This window comes from Belonocnema kinseyi, chromosome 8, assembly GCF_010883055.1.
Source record: "Belonocnema kinseyi isolate 2016_QV_RU_SX_M_011 chromosome 8, B_treatae_v1, whole genome shotgun sequence".
NCBI classification, from domain to species: Eukaryota; Metazoa; Arthropoda; class Insecta; order Hymenoptera; family Cynipidae; genus Belonocnema; species Belonocnema kinseyi.
The window spans coordinates 12,343,313-12,361,419 of record NC_046664.1 but is presented as its reverse complement, the minus strand read 5'-3'; the positions used below and the strand labels follow the sequence as shown (position 1 = coordinate 12,361,419).

General features: G+C 23.4%; 1 protein-coding gene across 1 annotated transcript in view; it reads right to left on the bottom strand.

Annotated features, from left to right (window-relative positions):
* LOC117178693 (synaptobrevin-1) overlaps nucleotides 1-18,107 on the bottom strand; it is a 56,552-nt gene that overhangs the window by 9,030 nt on the left and 29,415 nt on the right. The window lies entirely within an intron of this gene.

The following is an 18,107-nucleotide window of genomic DNA, read 5'->3' as shown; positions in this document are numbered from 1 at the left end:
AACAATGATTGATGGAACATCAAATCAATCAGCATGATATTTTAATCAGAATGCTATTTGATGCAGCCATAAGGAAGACCTTACACAAGTGAATTTTTGATTAAGATTTATTTTCTTATAGCTGTCAATGGTGAAATCGACCTGAAGGACAATGTCCTATATGATAAGGTTCCTTTAGCACAATGATTAAATAGAATGATTGATACAAAAGTTCCAATCCATTTTTCCTTACTGCCAATCCCAGCAAATATTGTTTAGTCAAATATGATACAACTGTTATATAATTGTTATAGTTCACAGATAAGAATGTTATATAAAGACATATAACAATCTCAAAACAAAAAAGTCTCTAGTGGGCAGAACTCCTCTTGAGTGAAGACAATTTTATTCAAGCTTCTCTCAACAAAAGAATATTCTTAAAATGCTTCCAACTCTGTCAGAGATACAAGAAAAGAAGAAATGTAATTTTGAAATTTTGTTTAAAAATATTTTCCTTGAGTCTTCGAAAATGTAGAGCACTCGAACATTTATGAAAGGTCGTTAAGAAGCTTCCGGGACGTTGGATAAACTTCAAGGTCATTCCAAGCATAAGGGTCAATTAAAAAAATTGATCCACATCGTTGTGCTGGAAAGATGTTTCTCAAGGAGGAAATCTCATCAAGGAAAAATTGTCTTTCCCAACCTTTTATTTGCTTTCCTTTCTTTCCAATTTGTGTACACTTAGGATCGATTATTTGAATCAGGGTCTGGAATAGAAAAAACCCATTCTAAAGGATTTGTTTTTGTAAAATCCACATTTCAAACACATCCACTTGATTTGGTACGATTATGGATGCATTGCTTCTTAATTTCCAGGTGATTGCATTTTTTTATCCAATTGCTTTTCATGTATCGTGTCGCTGCCCCCCGTAGTACTCGCTGAAAAGAAGGTATTTCCAGAGATTTTAGATGAAGAATGATCTTCGGTGAAGAATCGTACTGACGTTTTTACACAAAAATATTGATAATTTATTATTATTACTCATGCGTGACCTAAGGGGCCATGATTAAATTACGTAAATTTTTTGTGGGGGGAGGGGGAGAAGTTAAAAAAATGTTTTTATTGTTTTCATTAGTAATCGTTACCGTATTGTAAGTAAAAGAAGACGAAATTATAAGCTATAAACAAATTAATAAAATTATAAATTATAAACAATAGAAATTCTGGTAATCGAATAAACGTGGAACCTTAATGAAATTAGTTTTTAAAAAATGTGTTCATAATAATACTTATTTAGTTTTATAAACTTACAATTTTATCATTTCTTCGGGAGCTGAAATGTTTATTTAAACTATAATAATTTAGTGTATAAATTATCAAAATTCTTTTTTATTCAGAGAAGGCTTTCTTGCCTTTCTCCCTTTTCTCGTTTTTCTACTTGAATTCCTTTTAGTTGAAGAGTCCACTTTTAAATTTTTGGTTCAGAATTAATTTTTTTGTTTTGTTATAATTTAATGATTTTTTTTTAATTCCATAGTTTTATTTAAATTTTTGTTCTTTTTTTAAATAAAAATTCATCTCTTTTTTTAATTTTAATTGTTTGGTTGAAAATTAAACTCACATATTGATTTTAGAGCAGTAGACAACACAAATAACATCAAATTATTTAATACATGATGAGAAGCTGAACTATTATCTTAAAAATTGTTTGAATTAAAGATTTTTAACTTTGGTCCAAAATTCATCTCTTTGGTTAAAAATTCAACAATTTAGTAGAAAATGTATCAATTTTCTAGAAATAAATTTAAAAAAAAATAATTTTGGGCAATTTCCTTTTTAATTATTCTATTTTTATATTTAAATCTGCATTTCTAGCTTGAAAGTGGACGTTTTTGTTTTAAAAATTAATCTATTTGGTTAAAAAATTAATTTATTTTGTTAAAAATTCGTCTTTTTGTTAGACAATTATTCCTTTTATTTAAAAATTTGACTGTTCTGTAAAAATTATTTTTTAGTTTAAAATTGGACTATTTGGTAGAAAATCCATTTTTTTATTAGTAATACAACTGTTTCGTTGAAAATAAAGTCATGTTAGTTGAGGACTCAAGTCAATTATTACATTTTTTTTTTGAAAATTTTAGTATTTTGTTAAAAATTTGCCTTTATTTGGATAAATTCAACTGTTTTTGATTAAAAATTAAAATATTTTATATTTTCGTAAAGAACTATTTGCTTAAAAATTAATTTTTGTTTGGTTTAAAATTAAATAATTTTCTTCATTGTTTTAGTTAAAAATACAAATGTGAGAGTAAAATCTGTTTCGGTTGGAAATTAACTTTTTAAATGGAAATTTAACTATCCCATTTCTGGTTCAAATTTTATTTGAATGCAGAAAATTCATGTATTTTTGTTAATTTAAGGTTTTAAATCGAAATATTTTTTTGCTGAAATATCAACTATAATATTTTTTTCGAAAATTCATACTTTTTAGGTGGTGAAATACTACTATATGTTTAAAATGTTATTTAATCTTGTAGTTTTAACCAGATGAAATGTATTAAATAATTTTATGTTAATTGTTTTTTGTGTGCACGCCAAAAATTAATATTCTTTTAATATTGATTTTAAATTTTCAGACCGGCAATCGGAAAGACCTGGGTTCGTATCCCAGCAGAGATGAAGAGATATTTTTTCACAATTTAGAAATAAAACTTATTAATAAAAAAATATTGATATTTGGAGCAGAAGACAAAAAACAATTAACAGCAAATTATTTAATAATTATTTAAAAGTTGAACTATTTTCTTAAAAAAGTAATGTTTTTATTGAAGATTCTTAATTTTAGTTGAAAATTTAACTCACAAGTTGAAAATTGAACTACTTTGTTCAAAATAATTTTTTTCATTTGTTAAAAACTAATTTCTGCAATTAAATATTTAACTATTAGAAAATAAACATTTTTTGATCACAATTTATATTTTCAGGTTTAAAATTGAATTTTTTGTAGAAAATTCATCTTTATGGCTAAAAAATTCAACAATTTGGCAGAAAATTGGTCCGTTTTGTAAAAAATTAGCTTTTTTAATGGAAATAATTCATTTAAAATGAATGCATAACTTTTCTATTTTTGGTTGAAAATCTGTCTTTTTAGTTTAAAAGATGAAATTTTTGTTTGAAAATTGATCTCTTTGTTTGGAAAATGTATGCATTTCGTTAAAAATTCGTCTTTTTAATAGAAAAATAATAATTTCAGCTAAAAACTATACTATTTAGTCGAAAATTTATTTGATTGGAAATCTGTCTATTTGGTAGAGAGTAAAAACTTTTAAATTAAAAATACTTCAGTTTCAGAGAAAATTAAGCTAGTTTAGTTAAAGATTCAAGTCAACAATAATTTTTGTTTTAAATTTAATTATTTTTTGTTTTAAATTAAAATATTTTTGTTTGAAATATGAATTATAATTTTTTTTTAAATTTGTGTTTTTAGGTTGCAAAATTCAACTCTTTGTTCAAAAGTTTCAGAACGTTCTTAAAAATTCATTGTTTTTACTTAAGATTCTTAATTTTAGTTAAAAATACATCTCTTTGGTTAGAAATTGAATTTTGTTTCTTTTTATTAAAAATCAATTTCTTTTGCTAAATATTGAACTATTTGGTTGAAATTTCATAAGTTCTATAAAACCAATTTTGTTTTATCTGAAAACTATTTTTTTTTTTTCAAATGAATTCTTAACTATATTATTTTTGATTTAAAATTCAATTATTTGGTTGAAAATGTTTTATTTGTTTGTTTTTTTTTTTGTTGAAAATTCATTTTTTTTTAAATGAATCCTTTTACTTTAAAATTGAATTATTTGGTTAAAATAGTTAAATAGGTTAAACAGAAAATTTGTCGGTATTAGTCGAATTCAACTGTTTTTTATTCAAAATTATAAAATATTTGTTGGTTAAAATATTAACTAGAATAGTTTTTGTTTGGAAAATTAATATTTGTAAGTTTTAAAATTCAAATCCTTGTTTAAAAGTTGAACGTCTTTCTTCAAAAATCATTCTTTTGATTGCAGATTCTTAATTTTAATTGAAAATTCATCACTTTGGTTAAAAATTTAAAAATTAGTGGAACATTGATCGTTTTTCAAGATTTTTTTTTACTGAAAATTAATTTTCTCAGGTTGTAAAATTTATCTCCTTGTTTAAAAGTTGAACTAATTTCTTTAAAATTCGTTGTTTTTTTTAATATTCTTAATTTTAGTTGAAAATCCTCCTATTTTGTTAAAAATTGTTTTTTCTCTTCTATTAAATATCAGTTTCTTTAACTGAAAGTTGGACTATTTGGTCTTCTGTTTGACTTAAAAAGACAGTAATTTGTTAATTTTTGTTTTGTTTTATATAAAAATTTAACCATTCCATTTTTGATTACAAATGGAATAAAAAAGGAATACAATTAAAAATGTAACTGTTTGGTTGAAAATTAACGTTTTTATTGAAAAATTTAAACTATTTTGTACAAAATAAACTAAAAATAAAAACCTTTTTCGTAAAAAATTATTTTTCTGGATTAAAAATTATATTATTATTTAAAAATATGAAAAATTGATCTTTTTTTATTTAAAATTCAACTATTTGGTAGATAATTCCATTTTTGTATAGAGAATTCATTTTTAAAACTGAAATTGATTTTTTTTTTATACAAATTTAACTATTACATTTAAGGTTAAAAATTGATATTCGTTCATTTAAAAATTCATTTATTTGGTTGAAAATATATGTAATTTATTGACAAAAATTCTATTATTTTGTTAGAAAACTTAACTATTTGGTTTCATATTCACCCTTTTTTTACGAAAGCTCGTCTCTTCAATTTGAGATTTCGAAATTTTGGATGAAATTTTTTTTGTTAACTGAAAAATCTTTCTTGGTTGAAAATGACCTTTTTTGTAAAATATTATTATTTTCCGGTGGAAAATCCAACTCGTTTGTGGAAAACCCGTCTTTTTCTTAAAAAATTCACTAGTTTGATAGAAAATTTAAATAATTAGCAGAAAATTCAACCATTTTTTTATAAAAAAATTATTTTTTAAAGGAAAATTTAACTATTTAATTTTTTTCTAAAGTGGAAATTTTAAATGTAAAACTACAACAATTTTATTGAAAATGTATGTAATTCGTTGAATAAATTCTACTTTTTGTTAGAAAACTAAACAATTTCGTTGCAAATGTACCCTTTTTGTAGTCAGAAAAAAACCTTACGTAATTCATTCATGGCCCTTGATCGAGTGATACGAGCGTGCCGAGTGTGAATATTTGTTGAGGGACTGTAGGGGAAACCTTCCTACAACGGAATATTAATTAATTATTAATTTATAACACAAATAAAAGAAAAATAATTAATTTTAATTTTAATTTATGAACACATATATTGTCTTAGCTATTAATTAAATTAGTTATTTTACACATATTATTACTTTTAATTATTGATTATCCACCGTAGCGAGGTTTCCCCTATTTTATTATGACACTCTCAATCGAGAAAAACAACTTTTTTTTTAAATTAAAATTAAATAAAATAAAAATTCGAATGAAAAATGTAAAATTAAAAGGAAGAAAGATATTTATTTTACCAGGTTATAAAGAACATTAACTTTGGAAGTAATTTTTCCATAAAATTATAAAAATAATTCTCTAAATTTATCTGTAAAGACAGGCTGACACTGATTGCATGCAATCAACCGTCTAATTGAAATATTAAAATTTAAGGAATTTTATAAAATTAACAAAATTTAAAATATACTTACAGGAGTAGTAGGGGGTGATCCCCCACTACTTACGAGAATCTAAACGTATACACTTTATATAAAAAGATCGAATTTTATAAATTTATTTGCAAAATAAAATATATTTTTTAAATGTTAATTTCAAAAGAGCAACATTTACATTCCATGCGACAAGGCACATTACTAAATATGCGAAATACAAGCAACAATATTAAATTTTCAAATTTCAAATTAAGCCATGCAATTTTTAAGTTCACTGAAAAGGTCAGGCTCGAAGCATGAAGATCGTCCCAGATTACCATTTCTATTAATTTGTTTTTATTATATTATTAATGTGTATTTTGAAGTTTTTGTAGACATTTTAAAGAAAGTATGTGGAGGGGAACCTCTTACAGTGAATAATGCAACAGTGGGTAATCATTGATTGAAAATACTAATAATATGTAAAATAATTATTTTTATTTTTATTTATGAGGACGTATCGTGTCTTAACTATTAATTAAATTGAATTAATTATTTTACATATTATTTGTATTTTTAATAAATTATTATCCACTGTAGAATTATCCATTGTAGGGAGGTTTCTCTTATGATGAAATAGAAAGGTTACAGCTACAAGAAAGAAACATGCAAAATTGAAAAATAGTGAAAATTGTTAAAAGGGTGAATTTTTATTGTGCTTCTCTAGTAGTATTTTTTAAATTATTATAATGCGTGTTATAACCTTAAAAAATGACAATGGTTGATCCTATTTTTGTAATAAAAAATAACCTATAAATACTAAATTATTTTTTAGTTGATATGAATTTGAGCTTGAAATTTCAAAATTAGAAAGCAGGGATTCAATATAGCTTGCTCAAATTCTTTAAAAATATAACAATTGTGATGGATTGCAATTGCAATTGAAGAACCTTAAATTTTTATTGTGGATAACTTAAATTTTAAAATGATACAGTTTTGATTTTTTTTTAATAACTAAATTTTAAGCATTTAAAATTAAAAACTGTTAAATTTAAAAAAAAAAGTATAAATAACAATTCTTAAAATTGGATGAGTTTGAAAATCTGAAGTCAATTTTTTAATTCTAAATCTTCCCAATTGAAGAAAGTTCTAAAGTAAATGATAAAAATTACAAAATTATTAATTCTTAATTTTAAATATTAAAAAATATTAAATTCTAAAAAACATAAAATTCAGAGTTCTGTGATTTTGAAGTTACAGTTGAAAATTCTCGTCTTTTAAATAAGAAATCGAAAATTATTCAATTTTCAATACCTATACACTTTGAAATTTTTATTAATAGTTAAATTTTGAAGATTAAACATGGAAATTTTGGAAGATTTTGAAAATCAGAATTATAGTTTTCAATCCTAAATCTTATAAATTAAAGAAATTTTAAAAGTAAGTCATCAAAATTAAAAAGTTTTTAATTGTTAATTTTCAAAGCAAAAAACTATCAAATTTTCAAAGATTTACAATCGCAAATTATTTAATTTTTAAAATATACATATAAAGTTTGGAATTTGTACTTATTTATTGTATAGAATTAAGAATAGTTTAATTTCGGAGTTTTACAATGGCGATTTCTTCAATTGAAAACTGTTCAATTTAAAAAATGTATAAATAAAAATTTTTTAAATTTAAATGATTTTTATCATTTTGGAAATTGAAGACAAGTTTTAAATTTTTAATTTTTAGAATGTAGCAATACGATTGATTCAATATTAGTAACTTATATTTTAAAAGTATGTATTTTCGAAAATTTTTCTATTTTACTAAATAAATTTTGAAGATTTACAATTAAAAATTCTTTAATTTCAACGTTTTTCAATTTACTGTTGAAAAATGTTCAATTTGAGAAATTAATAAATAAAACTTTTTAATTTTTGATAATTTTGGAAATCAAAATTAAAGAAATTTTAATAGTAAATCATCAAAATTACATATTTTTAAATGATTTATTTTCAAAATAAAAAATATCACATTTTAAAAGATTTTTAATCCTCAATTTCACTATTTTGAAGAGTCACAATAAAAAGTTCTTGAATTCTGCGAATAGAAAATTTTATTTTAAAAGTATGTACTTTTGGATTTTTTTTTAATAGTTCAGATTTGAAGATTTGCAATTTAAAATTCTTTAACTTTAATGTTTTCGAATTTATAATTATTTAATTTTAAAGATTTGCAATTAATAACTTGTTAATTTTAAAGATATATGAATAAAACTTCTTAATTTTTTATGGATTTGGAAATAAAAAGTCAAGTTTTTGATTCTAAATTTTCAAAATTTCTAAAGTAAATCAACAAAATTACAGCTTTCTAAATTTTCTATTAAAAAAATTAAAAGTTCTTGCATTTAACAAACTCGAAATTCTGCAGTTTTTAAGAGTCACAATTAAAAATTCTTGGGTAAGTGTCACATGCCCTTAAGGACAGGTGACACTTATCCGATTCCTACTTTACCGACATTTTTTGCATTATACCAATTTGACACGAAATGAGATATTGATCTCGTTTCGAGTGGAATAGGTTATGATTAAAAAATGAATGTCGGTAAAGTAGGAATCGGATGAGTGTCACATTACCTTAATTTGATCAAAGTTGTATAACAGTAAGGAAAAATGAAAGTAGAAATGAAAGTAGAAATAGAAATAGAAATAGAGAAAAAGTAAAGTTGATGGTATGCAAAAATATAGAATGTAAGCTTACCGTACGTAGAATCAGAGAGAGAGAGAATATCGAAATAAAATTTCGAAAATACATTGTTGTGTTGTGCGTTATTAGGGATTTCAGTTATTAACAGTTATTAATTTATTTTGATAATATTTTGAACAGGCGCAAAATAGGCGATAGAAGTAGTATAGCGAAAAGGCTATAACGGCACTTACCTACCAACGGTAATTATCTTATGTCGGTAACTCAGCATGGAACAGAACCTTATTCGGTCGGTAAGTATCGCTGTAACCCTGTCGCTATACTACTAATAAAGCAATGATTTCACTTTTCTTTATGATTCCGAAAAGAAACGATTTCTTTAATTATCAAGTAAAAAGTGTAAGACCTTTCACAGTATTTGACGGCCTCAAAATATTTTTTACATCTCCTGGGACCAGCTTCGGAAAACAGGGAATCACGACAGTACAATAGACAGACACATAACAACATTTTTATAGAAAAAATCGCAAACGAATTCAGTTTTTTAAATGCAGAAATCAGCGAAGGGTCCTTTGCGCTGATCTTTAAATAAATTTTGCTTTTGGGAAAGATAACACCAATTTTGCAGTATCATTCAACAATCTAGATTTTTAGATCATCTTTTTAAAAATACTATTATGGGTCGAATCCATTTCAAATTAGGCACATTCTGAAACGTAAAAAAAGATCAGAAGATCAGAAGGTAAATTCAGTTTTTTGTTGTGAATTTATATTTTTGAGTTCAATAATAAACAACTATGGTATAAACCTAAACTATTTGGTTAAAAAAATTATTTTTCTTTTGGCAATTCATGTTTTTTGTTGGAAATTGAACTATTTGATTATAAATTAACATGCTTACATGAAAATTTAATAATGTTGCTGGAAATTTGCTTTTTTTCTTAAGAATTTTTTTTCTGCAAATGCAGCTATTTTAATTTTAGTTGAAACCTGATTGTTTTTTGTTTATAATTCATGTAATTTGTTGAAAATTAATTTTTTTCGGTAGAAAATTCCTCTTTTCTACCGAAACTTAATCTTCTTTGTTCAAAATTCATTGCTAAAAATTACTTTTAAAAAATTATTTAAAATTCATTTTTTTTTTTGGTTGAATTTAACTGTGCTTGATCTGAAATTAAAATTGTTTCATTTTTTCTAATTTAAAAATAAGCTACTTGGTTTAAAGATAAACTGCATTGTAAAAAATTATTTTTTTTTGTTAAAAATTAATCTTAATAGTTAAAAATTGAACTGTTTGATCGCAAATACACTTTTTTTCCAATTTATATTTTCAGGTTCAAAATTCACCGATTTGGTAGAAATCCGAACTAGTAGTTAGTCGAAAAGGGTACTTTTTGGTGGATAATTCATTTTTTTAATTTAACTAATTTATTAAAATTAAATTATTTATTTGAAAATTTAACTATCTTTCTGGAATTATTCTGTTTCAAAATTAATATTTTTATCTGAAAATGTAACTATTCCATTTTTGTCGAAAATTTCGGTTTTAAATAAAAAATTAATCTTTTGTATTTGAAAATTCATGTATTTAGTTGAAAAGTCGTCTTTTTTCTTGAATTTAACTGGTCTTGTTCTGAAATTTAAAAAAAGTTGAAATGTTAACTCTTACTTGCATTGTAAAAAATTTGTAAATTTTATGTTTTAATTTTTAAATAATTTAAAAAGAATGTATTAGTTTTTTGGGGATTTATTGTTTTAGTTGAAAATTCAACTATTTAGTCGTGCATTACCTATTTTTTAAATATTTATTTTCGGGTTTAAAGTTTAAGAATGTTATAGAAATCTAAACCATTTGGTTGACAAATTAATTAACGTGGAAATATGATTTTTTTCTTGACATTTAATTTTTTTATCCGAAAATGTAGCTATTATATTTTTTGTTTCGAACTGATATTTAAATTGCAAATTAATCTTTACTTGTTGAAAATTCGTTTCATAGTTGAAAATGATTTTATTTTGGTAAAATGTTCGATTTTTTCGTTGAAAAATTACACTTCTTCTTTGCGGATTCATTATTTTTTGTTATATATGCAACTTCTTTGATGTACATTATTTTATTTTAGTTGAGAATTCAACGGCTGTGTTGAACATTTTTCTACTTTTTTTAATACAACTGTTCTTTACGTATAAATTAAAAATGTTAACTATTGAAACATTAGTTACATGTTTTCTTGAAAATTCATTTTTTTGTGAAAAAGCAACTACTTGGTTTAAAGTTAAACTAATTTGTAAACAACTTTTTTTTGTTGTTGAGAATTTATTGTTTTAGTTAGTTTCTAGTTACAAATTAAACTATTTATTTGAAACTTCAACAATCTTATTGGAAAATAATTTTTTGTTTTGTTAAAAATTGAGCTTCTTTGGTTATTGATTGATTATTTCGTTGAGAATTGTACTTTTTTGGTACAAAATTCGTCTTTTCATCAAAAAGTGCATTTTCTTGTTTAAAAATTTATTATTTCCAGGTAAAAATGCAACTGTTTTGTTAAAAATTACTCTATTTTTGTTGAAGATTCAACTATTTTGTTGAAAATTCGAATTATTCCGTTCAATTTAACTGTTATTTATTTTAAATTAAAAACATTTTTAATTGAGATCAAAATTATAGAATTTTTAAGAATATATTAACATTTTTGAAAAATTAGAAGTCAAAATTCAAATAAAACTTTGGGGAATTTTTTTGCTAATACAAAAAATACGTGTAGTCTAATTTCTTCTAAAAGAACTTCCTGATTTAAAATGAATTCGATCAAGGAAAATATTTTTTTTTGTATTCTTAAAATGAAAATTTAAAAACAGATTACCTACTGGTTTCATTTTTTAGAAAAAGAGAGTATATGCTTCTCTTTCCTTATGAAAATCCAATTAATTTTTTATTGTAAATAAATTAGTAATTAGTAATTTGTGATTAGTAATTGGTAATTGGTATATAGTAATTAGTAATTGGACGTGATTATTTTTTCATAAGCAAAGAAAAGATATTGGAAATAAACAAAGAGTAATTCGTATAGAGTACAGACAGATAGTAACAGTACATTAACACACCTATACAAACACAAGTAAGGTAACATCGATCGAGTTTTATCTAAAGAAAGCTTTTCAAAATAAAAAAAAAATCAATATAAAAATCCGGAAGATCATTTTGAATTATTTAACAACCTACAATACACAATATCGCGTTTGCTACCTGACTCACTCACACAAAAAATTTGTTCCACCAATCAGCACGCCTACATGAAGTTCGCTAAACGAAAATAGAAACACAGAAAGTTACACTTTATAAATAATTGATTCGCATAATTATTATTATCTTTTGTTCCAAAGGAAGCACCTTTGTTTTGAGATCGAAGAATAAATAATTCAATAACAATTTATCTTTGTCCTTAAGGCTCTGAAAATAACTTGGACTTTCGCCAGACCCAAAATACGTCTATATAAAATTTTTGTTTAATGTAATATTTTAGGTAAATAATCTTAAGGCAATTTTACTGGAGGGAGAATAGCAATTTTTTGAAAAACATGCCTGTTTTTTTTTTTAATTGAAAATTATTTGTTTTTACGCCTGTAGAATGTAATGCGGTAGCTATCACTGCATGTCAGGTTGCAGTCAACCATGGTAGCAGCTGCAGCCCGGCATACAGTGTTAGTTGGCGCGTTACCTTTTACAGGCGCAAAAAACTCAATTTCAATTTAAAAAAAAAAAAAAACATTTTTCGAAAAAATAGCTATGTTCCCTTTAATAAAATTGCCCTTGGATTATGTGGTTAAAATATTAAATTAAACAATGCATTTTTGTAGGCGTATTACCGATCTGGCGAAACCCTGAGTCCTTTTAAAAGCCTTAACTCTACTTATAGTTTAGAACAGATCAAAAAATAATCCGTGGGCCAGTACACCTTCTGAAGCTTCTTTTTTAAAAATAAAAAATTCATAAAAATCTAATTAAAAAACTTACTGAAAAATTGAGGAAATTGGTCAAAAAAGACCTTCTAGCCGTTTTAAGTAGGTGGAGCTCGTTTTGTTTAGAACGGTTATTTAGTGGTTCTGATGCAAATCCCAATTTCCAAACATCAAGTTTTTCTAGATTTTACCATTAAAATGCTTCAAATTTATTAATGAATTTAGTTACAATTGAATTTATCGAAAATTAATTTTCTAACTACAAATTACACTATTTTAGTTGAAGATCCATCAGTTTAGTTAAATGTCCTTCTCTTTGGTTGAAAGTTGAACTATTTTGTCGAAAATTTGATCTTTTCGGTCGAAAATTCATGTATTTTCTTTACATTAATTTTTTCGGGTCAAAAATTAATCTTCATAGTAAAAAAATAATGTTTTGGTTACAAAAATCAAATATTTGGTGAAAAATTAATCTACTTGGTTGAAAGTCGAACTGCTTTGTTAAAAATTTAGTTTTTGGTTTAAGATTCTTTATTTTAGTTAAAAATGGTTTAACATTTAACTATATTGTTAAAAATTCGTTTTTTTTTCTGTTGAAACCTAATTTATTTTAATTGAAATTTTAATTATTTCATGTATGGTTAAAAATTGATAGTTTCTAATTGATTAACTTTTTTTTAATTATTTTTCTTATCGGCACAATTTAACATTCCATTTTTGGTTGAAAATTGATCCTTTTTATTTAAAAATACAAGTATTTTTCGTGAAACTTAATTTCTATAAATGAAAATTTTAATATTTTATTTGAAAATTTAAACACTTGAATTTTGGTTGAAAATTCATGTTTTGTCAAAAATTTATATTTTTCGGTAGAAAATTGATGTTTTTGCTTGAAAATTCTACTATTTAGTGAAAAATTAATCTATTTCATTCAAAGTCGAATTACTACGTTAAAAATTCATTTTTCTGGTTAAAGATTATTGACTTTAGTTTAAAATATTTTGGTTGAAAATATAATTATATTGATGAAAATTTGCTTCTTCTTTTTTTAACCTTAATTTTTTAATTGGCAATTTAACTATTGCATTTCTGATTTGAAATTTATTTTCTTTTTAGTAGAAGATTTAGCTATTTGATTTAAAATTCCTATATTTTGTTGAAAATTTAATTATTTATTGAAATATTCATCTACTTTGTAAAAAAATCAATAATTTTGTAAAAAAAATGTGTTCTTTAAATTCTTCTGTTTTCTCAAAAATGGTCTTTTTGGGTAAAAAATTGAAGAACTTTGTTAGGAAATTCGACCATTCAACTTACTATAATTTTTTTTAATTCGTATTTTTCGGTAAAAAATTAGTCTTCTTTATTGAAAATTCATGTTTTTAGTAAAAAATTCAACTGTTTAGCAACAAATTATTCTACTTGATTGAAAGTCGAATTCATTTGTTAAAAATTAGCGTCTTATATTAAAGATTTTTTACTTCATTTGAAAATGTTTTCTTTAAAATTTAACTATTTTTTAGAAAATTATTTTTTCTCTAATGAAAAATTTAAATGTTCCAATTATGGTTAAAAACGCAGATATTTTTTAGTTAAAAATTAAACTATTAGGTATAACGTTTCACCAATTTGTTGAAAATGCTTGTATTTTGTTAAAGATTCATCTTTTTTATAGAAAAATAATTTTCTTTGTTGAAACTATAACAATTTTCTTGAAAATTTATTTTTTATCATAAAGAGTTTTTGAACTGAAAATTTCAATCGTTTCTGCCAAAAATTTGTCTTTCGTAGTGGAAAATTCCTGCCTTTTGTTATTAAAAAAAATTTGTAAACGCTGAATCATTTCTCTTAAAAATTCATAGTTTTTATCAAAAATTGAAAAATTTTCGTGAAAAATATAAAGGTTTTGTACACAATTTTTTCATTTAATATTGATCTGACTGAAAATTTCTTTGATTGAAAATTTAATTATTTGCTGAAATACACAACTAATTTTTAGGAAATTAATTAATTTTGTGAAAGATCTTTCTATCATTTTTTTTTTTACAAAATTAAATTATTTGGCCGACAATTAACTTTGTTGTTTAAATTTCATGTATTTCATAGAAAATTCGTCTTTTTTGGAAGAAAGTTAATTTTCTTAGTTGTGAAATATATTTTGTTTGTGGTTGAAAGTTCTCAACTGAAAATGTAACTATTTCAGTTGGAGATCCATAGTTTTAATTACCAATTACTCTATTCAGTCGAAATTTTAAATATGTTCTTAAAAGTTCATTTTTTTGGATAAAAATTAAGTTTTTACTGAAAATGTATCTTTTTTAGTTCAAAATTCTACAATTTGATTGAAAATTTATTTAGTTTATTAGTATTTTATACTTCAATTTTATTTTCGTTGAGAATTCAACAATTTGTTTAAAAACTTTTTTTTTTTAATGCAATTATTTTTTTTTACTCGTTTTTAGTTTTCTCAAAATAATTTTTTTCTTAGATGGTGCAACGCTATTAACGTCACAGAAAAAATTGTAGGGTAGGAAATTTTGCGTAAATTAAAAAAATTTATTTTTCTAGTTCCCATAGGCCAGGATTTATAACCATGGAACTTGATACATTTTCCAGTACATACAGACCCCTCCGAACGGAAAGGGTCGAAGTTCCATGTTCATAATTCATAACCCATGCTAGGTAAACGATTAATTTTTTTTTTATTTACGCAAAATTTCATGCCCTATCAATTTTTCTAGGAGTAATTAATGTTCCCTTATTCAGAAATGAGTTATTTTGAAAAAACTGAAAATGAGGAATTTGATCTGACAAATGGGTAAAAATGGTTAACTTTTGGGAGGTCATAAATTATGACCTATTGGGGCTATCTGATTAAAATTTTTTAAATTACTGGAAATGTCGTCTAATTTAATTTATATGAAGAACATTTTTTTTGCAAAGTTGACAGGTTTTGCGGTACAGATACAAACTTCGGAATTTGTTTGTCAGGACCACTGAATAAACCGTTCCAGCAAAAAAAGCGCTCCATCTAGTAAAATCAGTAAAAAAATGCCAGATGTAGGGACTACTAAATTATAAAAATTCTAAACCCTAGTCCAGAAATTATTTCTAAATTTAGATTTAAAAATTTCTTCATTCCTTTGAGAGAAAGCATGTATTTGTATCTAGGACTCAAAATAAATTAAATTTTTTGTTCACAGGACCTATCAATTTTTTCTAATAAATTATATTTTTCTGTGAAATTTGCTTTTGATGATGAAAATATTAAGAACTTATGCGCAAAAAGATGTAGATTAGATAGAGTGATAGTAAAAACGACAAATTCAGGATGTATAAAAAACTTTAAATAAGAAAACATTAACATTAAATTAATTTTTTTATGCATTAATATTTCACGAGTTATACTATGAGTTAGAGAATTAACTTTTTGAATAACAATAAAAATATTCATGACAGAATTAACCGATTTTTAATTAATTCAGTGAACGAATAAATGTTTTACTTCATTACATTATGTATACTTAGGTGGTACTTATTTATAATTTTTGAACTAAGTGATACTTGTATGAAAAAAAATACAAAAAACTTATTTCTTTAGCAACTTTTTCACAAATTTGAATATTGTTATTTAACTTTTTTTATAAGTACTTCCCTTATTTATTAAACGATTTTTTATTCCTAAAACCATTTCAAGGTATTTTAGTAATTATTTTTATAATTCGTATATTTATAAATATAATAAGCAACTAAATTAATTATTTTTAATCTTCAAAATAGGAAATTTTATTTATTTGTGATAACTATATTTCTTACTGGTTTGCTAAAAATTCGGTTTTCACTTCGAAAATTCATCTTGTTTGCTAGAAATTGAATATTTTTAAAATTAAAATAGCAATCATTTGGTTGAAAATGAATCGGTTTTCATTTAGAGATTCAAATATTTTTTCTGAAACTTTGTGTTTTTTCCTTGGTTGAAAATACAACTAATTGGTTCAATAATTTGAGGAAAATTATTTAACCATTTTATTAAAAATTTATTTTTTCTTGGAATTAGATTTTTTTACTTTTTCCATTTACGATTGAAAATTGATATTTTTTAGATAAAAATTTAATGATTTGGTGAAAAATGGAAAATTTAACCATTCCATTTTTGGGTAAAAAATTGTTTTTTAAATTAAAAATCAGTTGTCTTCACTGACGATTGAACTATTTCATTTTTGTTGTTGAAATTGATCTTTTTTAGTTTAAAACTTATGTTCATATATTTTGTCTAAAATTCGTATTTTTTGTTAAAAATTGGACTATTTTTTGAAATTCTATTTTTTGGTTGAAGATTCATCGTTTTTCTTGAAAATTTAAATTTTTTTAAAAAGTTTTTTGTTGTTGTTAAAAAATAATTTTTTAAATGGAATAATTTACTATTGCATTCTTCGTTGAAAATTCATCTTTTCAGTTTAAAATTCTTATCTTTTGTTAAAAATTCACCTTCTCTGGTAAAAATTTAATCTTTTTTATTAAAAATTGCAACTGTTTGGTTCATAAAAAATCTTTTTAAATTAAAAATTCAACTATTTTAAACAATGACTTTTTTTGTTGATATTTTATTTTTTTAACTGCAAATTTCAAGATTATTTTGTTGTTGTTGAAAATACAACTATTTCGTCGGTAAAATGTTTTCTGGATTGGAAATTAATTTTTCTATTGGAACATTGAACCAACTTATTTTTTGTGAAAAATTATCTTTTTAGTTTCGAATTCATTTTTTTGTGTGGAAAATGCATTTTTTTTGGTTGGATATTCATGTTTATCTAGTTTGTTGAAAATTTGCCTTTTCAGTAGAAAATTAATCTTCTTGGTTAAAAACTCGTCGTTTATTAGTGTAAATTAATTTTATTACCCGAAATTCGAACAATTTCATTTTTTATTTAAAATTCATCTTTTGAATTAGAAATTTAAATATTTGGTCAAAGTTGAACTAAACTTTAAAAAAAAAATTAATTTTTATGCATGAAAATTCCCCTTTTTTTAAACTTAACCAATTTGCTGAAAAATCGTTTTTTACCAGAAATTAACTTTTTGATTGAAAAATGTTACTATTCCATTTTTGGTTGAAGATTGATCGATTTAAAAAAATTGTTTCTTAAGGTTTAATTCAACTATTTTTAATTTCAAATTTTAGCAAAAGTTTAACTTCCCTATTAAAATTGGTTTCTTTGTTAAATTCTAATAAATTGTTTATAACGCATAAGCGCCTGGATGATTTTAACATTTTAGAGAAAATAAATTGTTCAAACCATTTTTAATTTTGAAAAAAAAATGTTTTAATATCTCAGGGAATAGAATAAAATCTCCAAATTTGTTGAAATATTGCTAAAGAAATAAGTTTTCCCTATTTTTTTCCAATGAGCGATGTACTTAAACATATAAGTATTTTTTAAACTATATCAAAATTATTTTAAATAGTAATAAATTTATTTATGTTCATTATAAGTACCATATTTTCGAGTTTAAATCACACATTTCTCACCTTCAGTTTTTTCTATGAAAAAATAGGAAACTTCATGGTATGTGGGACACGGGATAATATTAAACGATTTTGCTCAAATTTGAAGAAAATTATTTTTTTTTCGGATTCGAACAAAACTAGCCGATGATAAAAAACAAAAAAATATTATTTACAAAAATAAGGGCCACACTAAGTATACGTACCATTTATAAGCTTAGATTTCAAATAT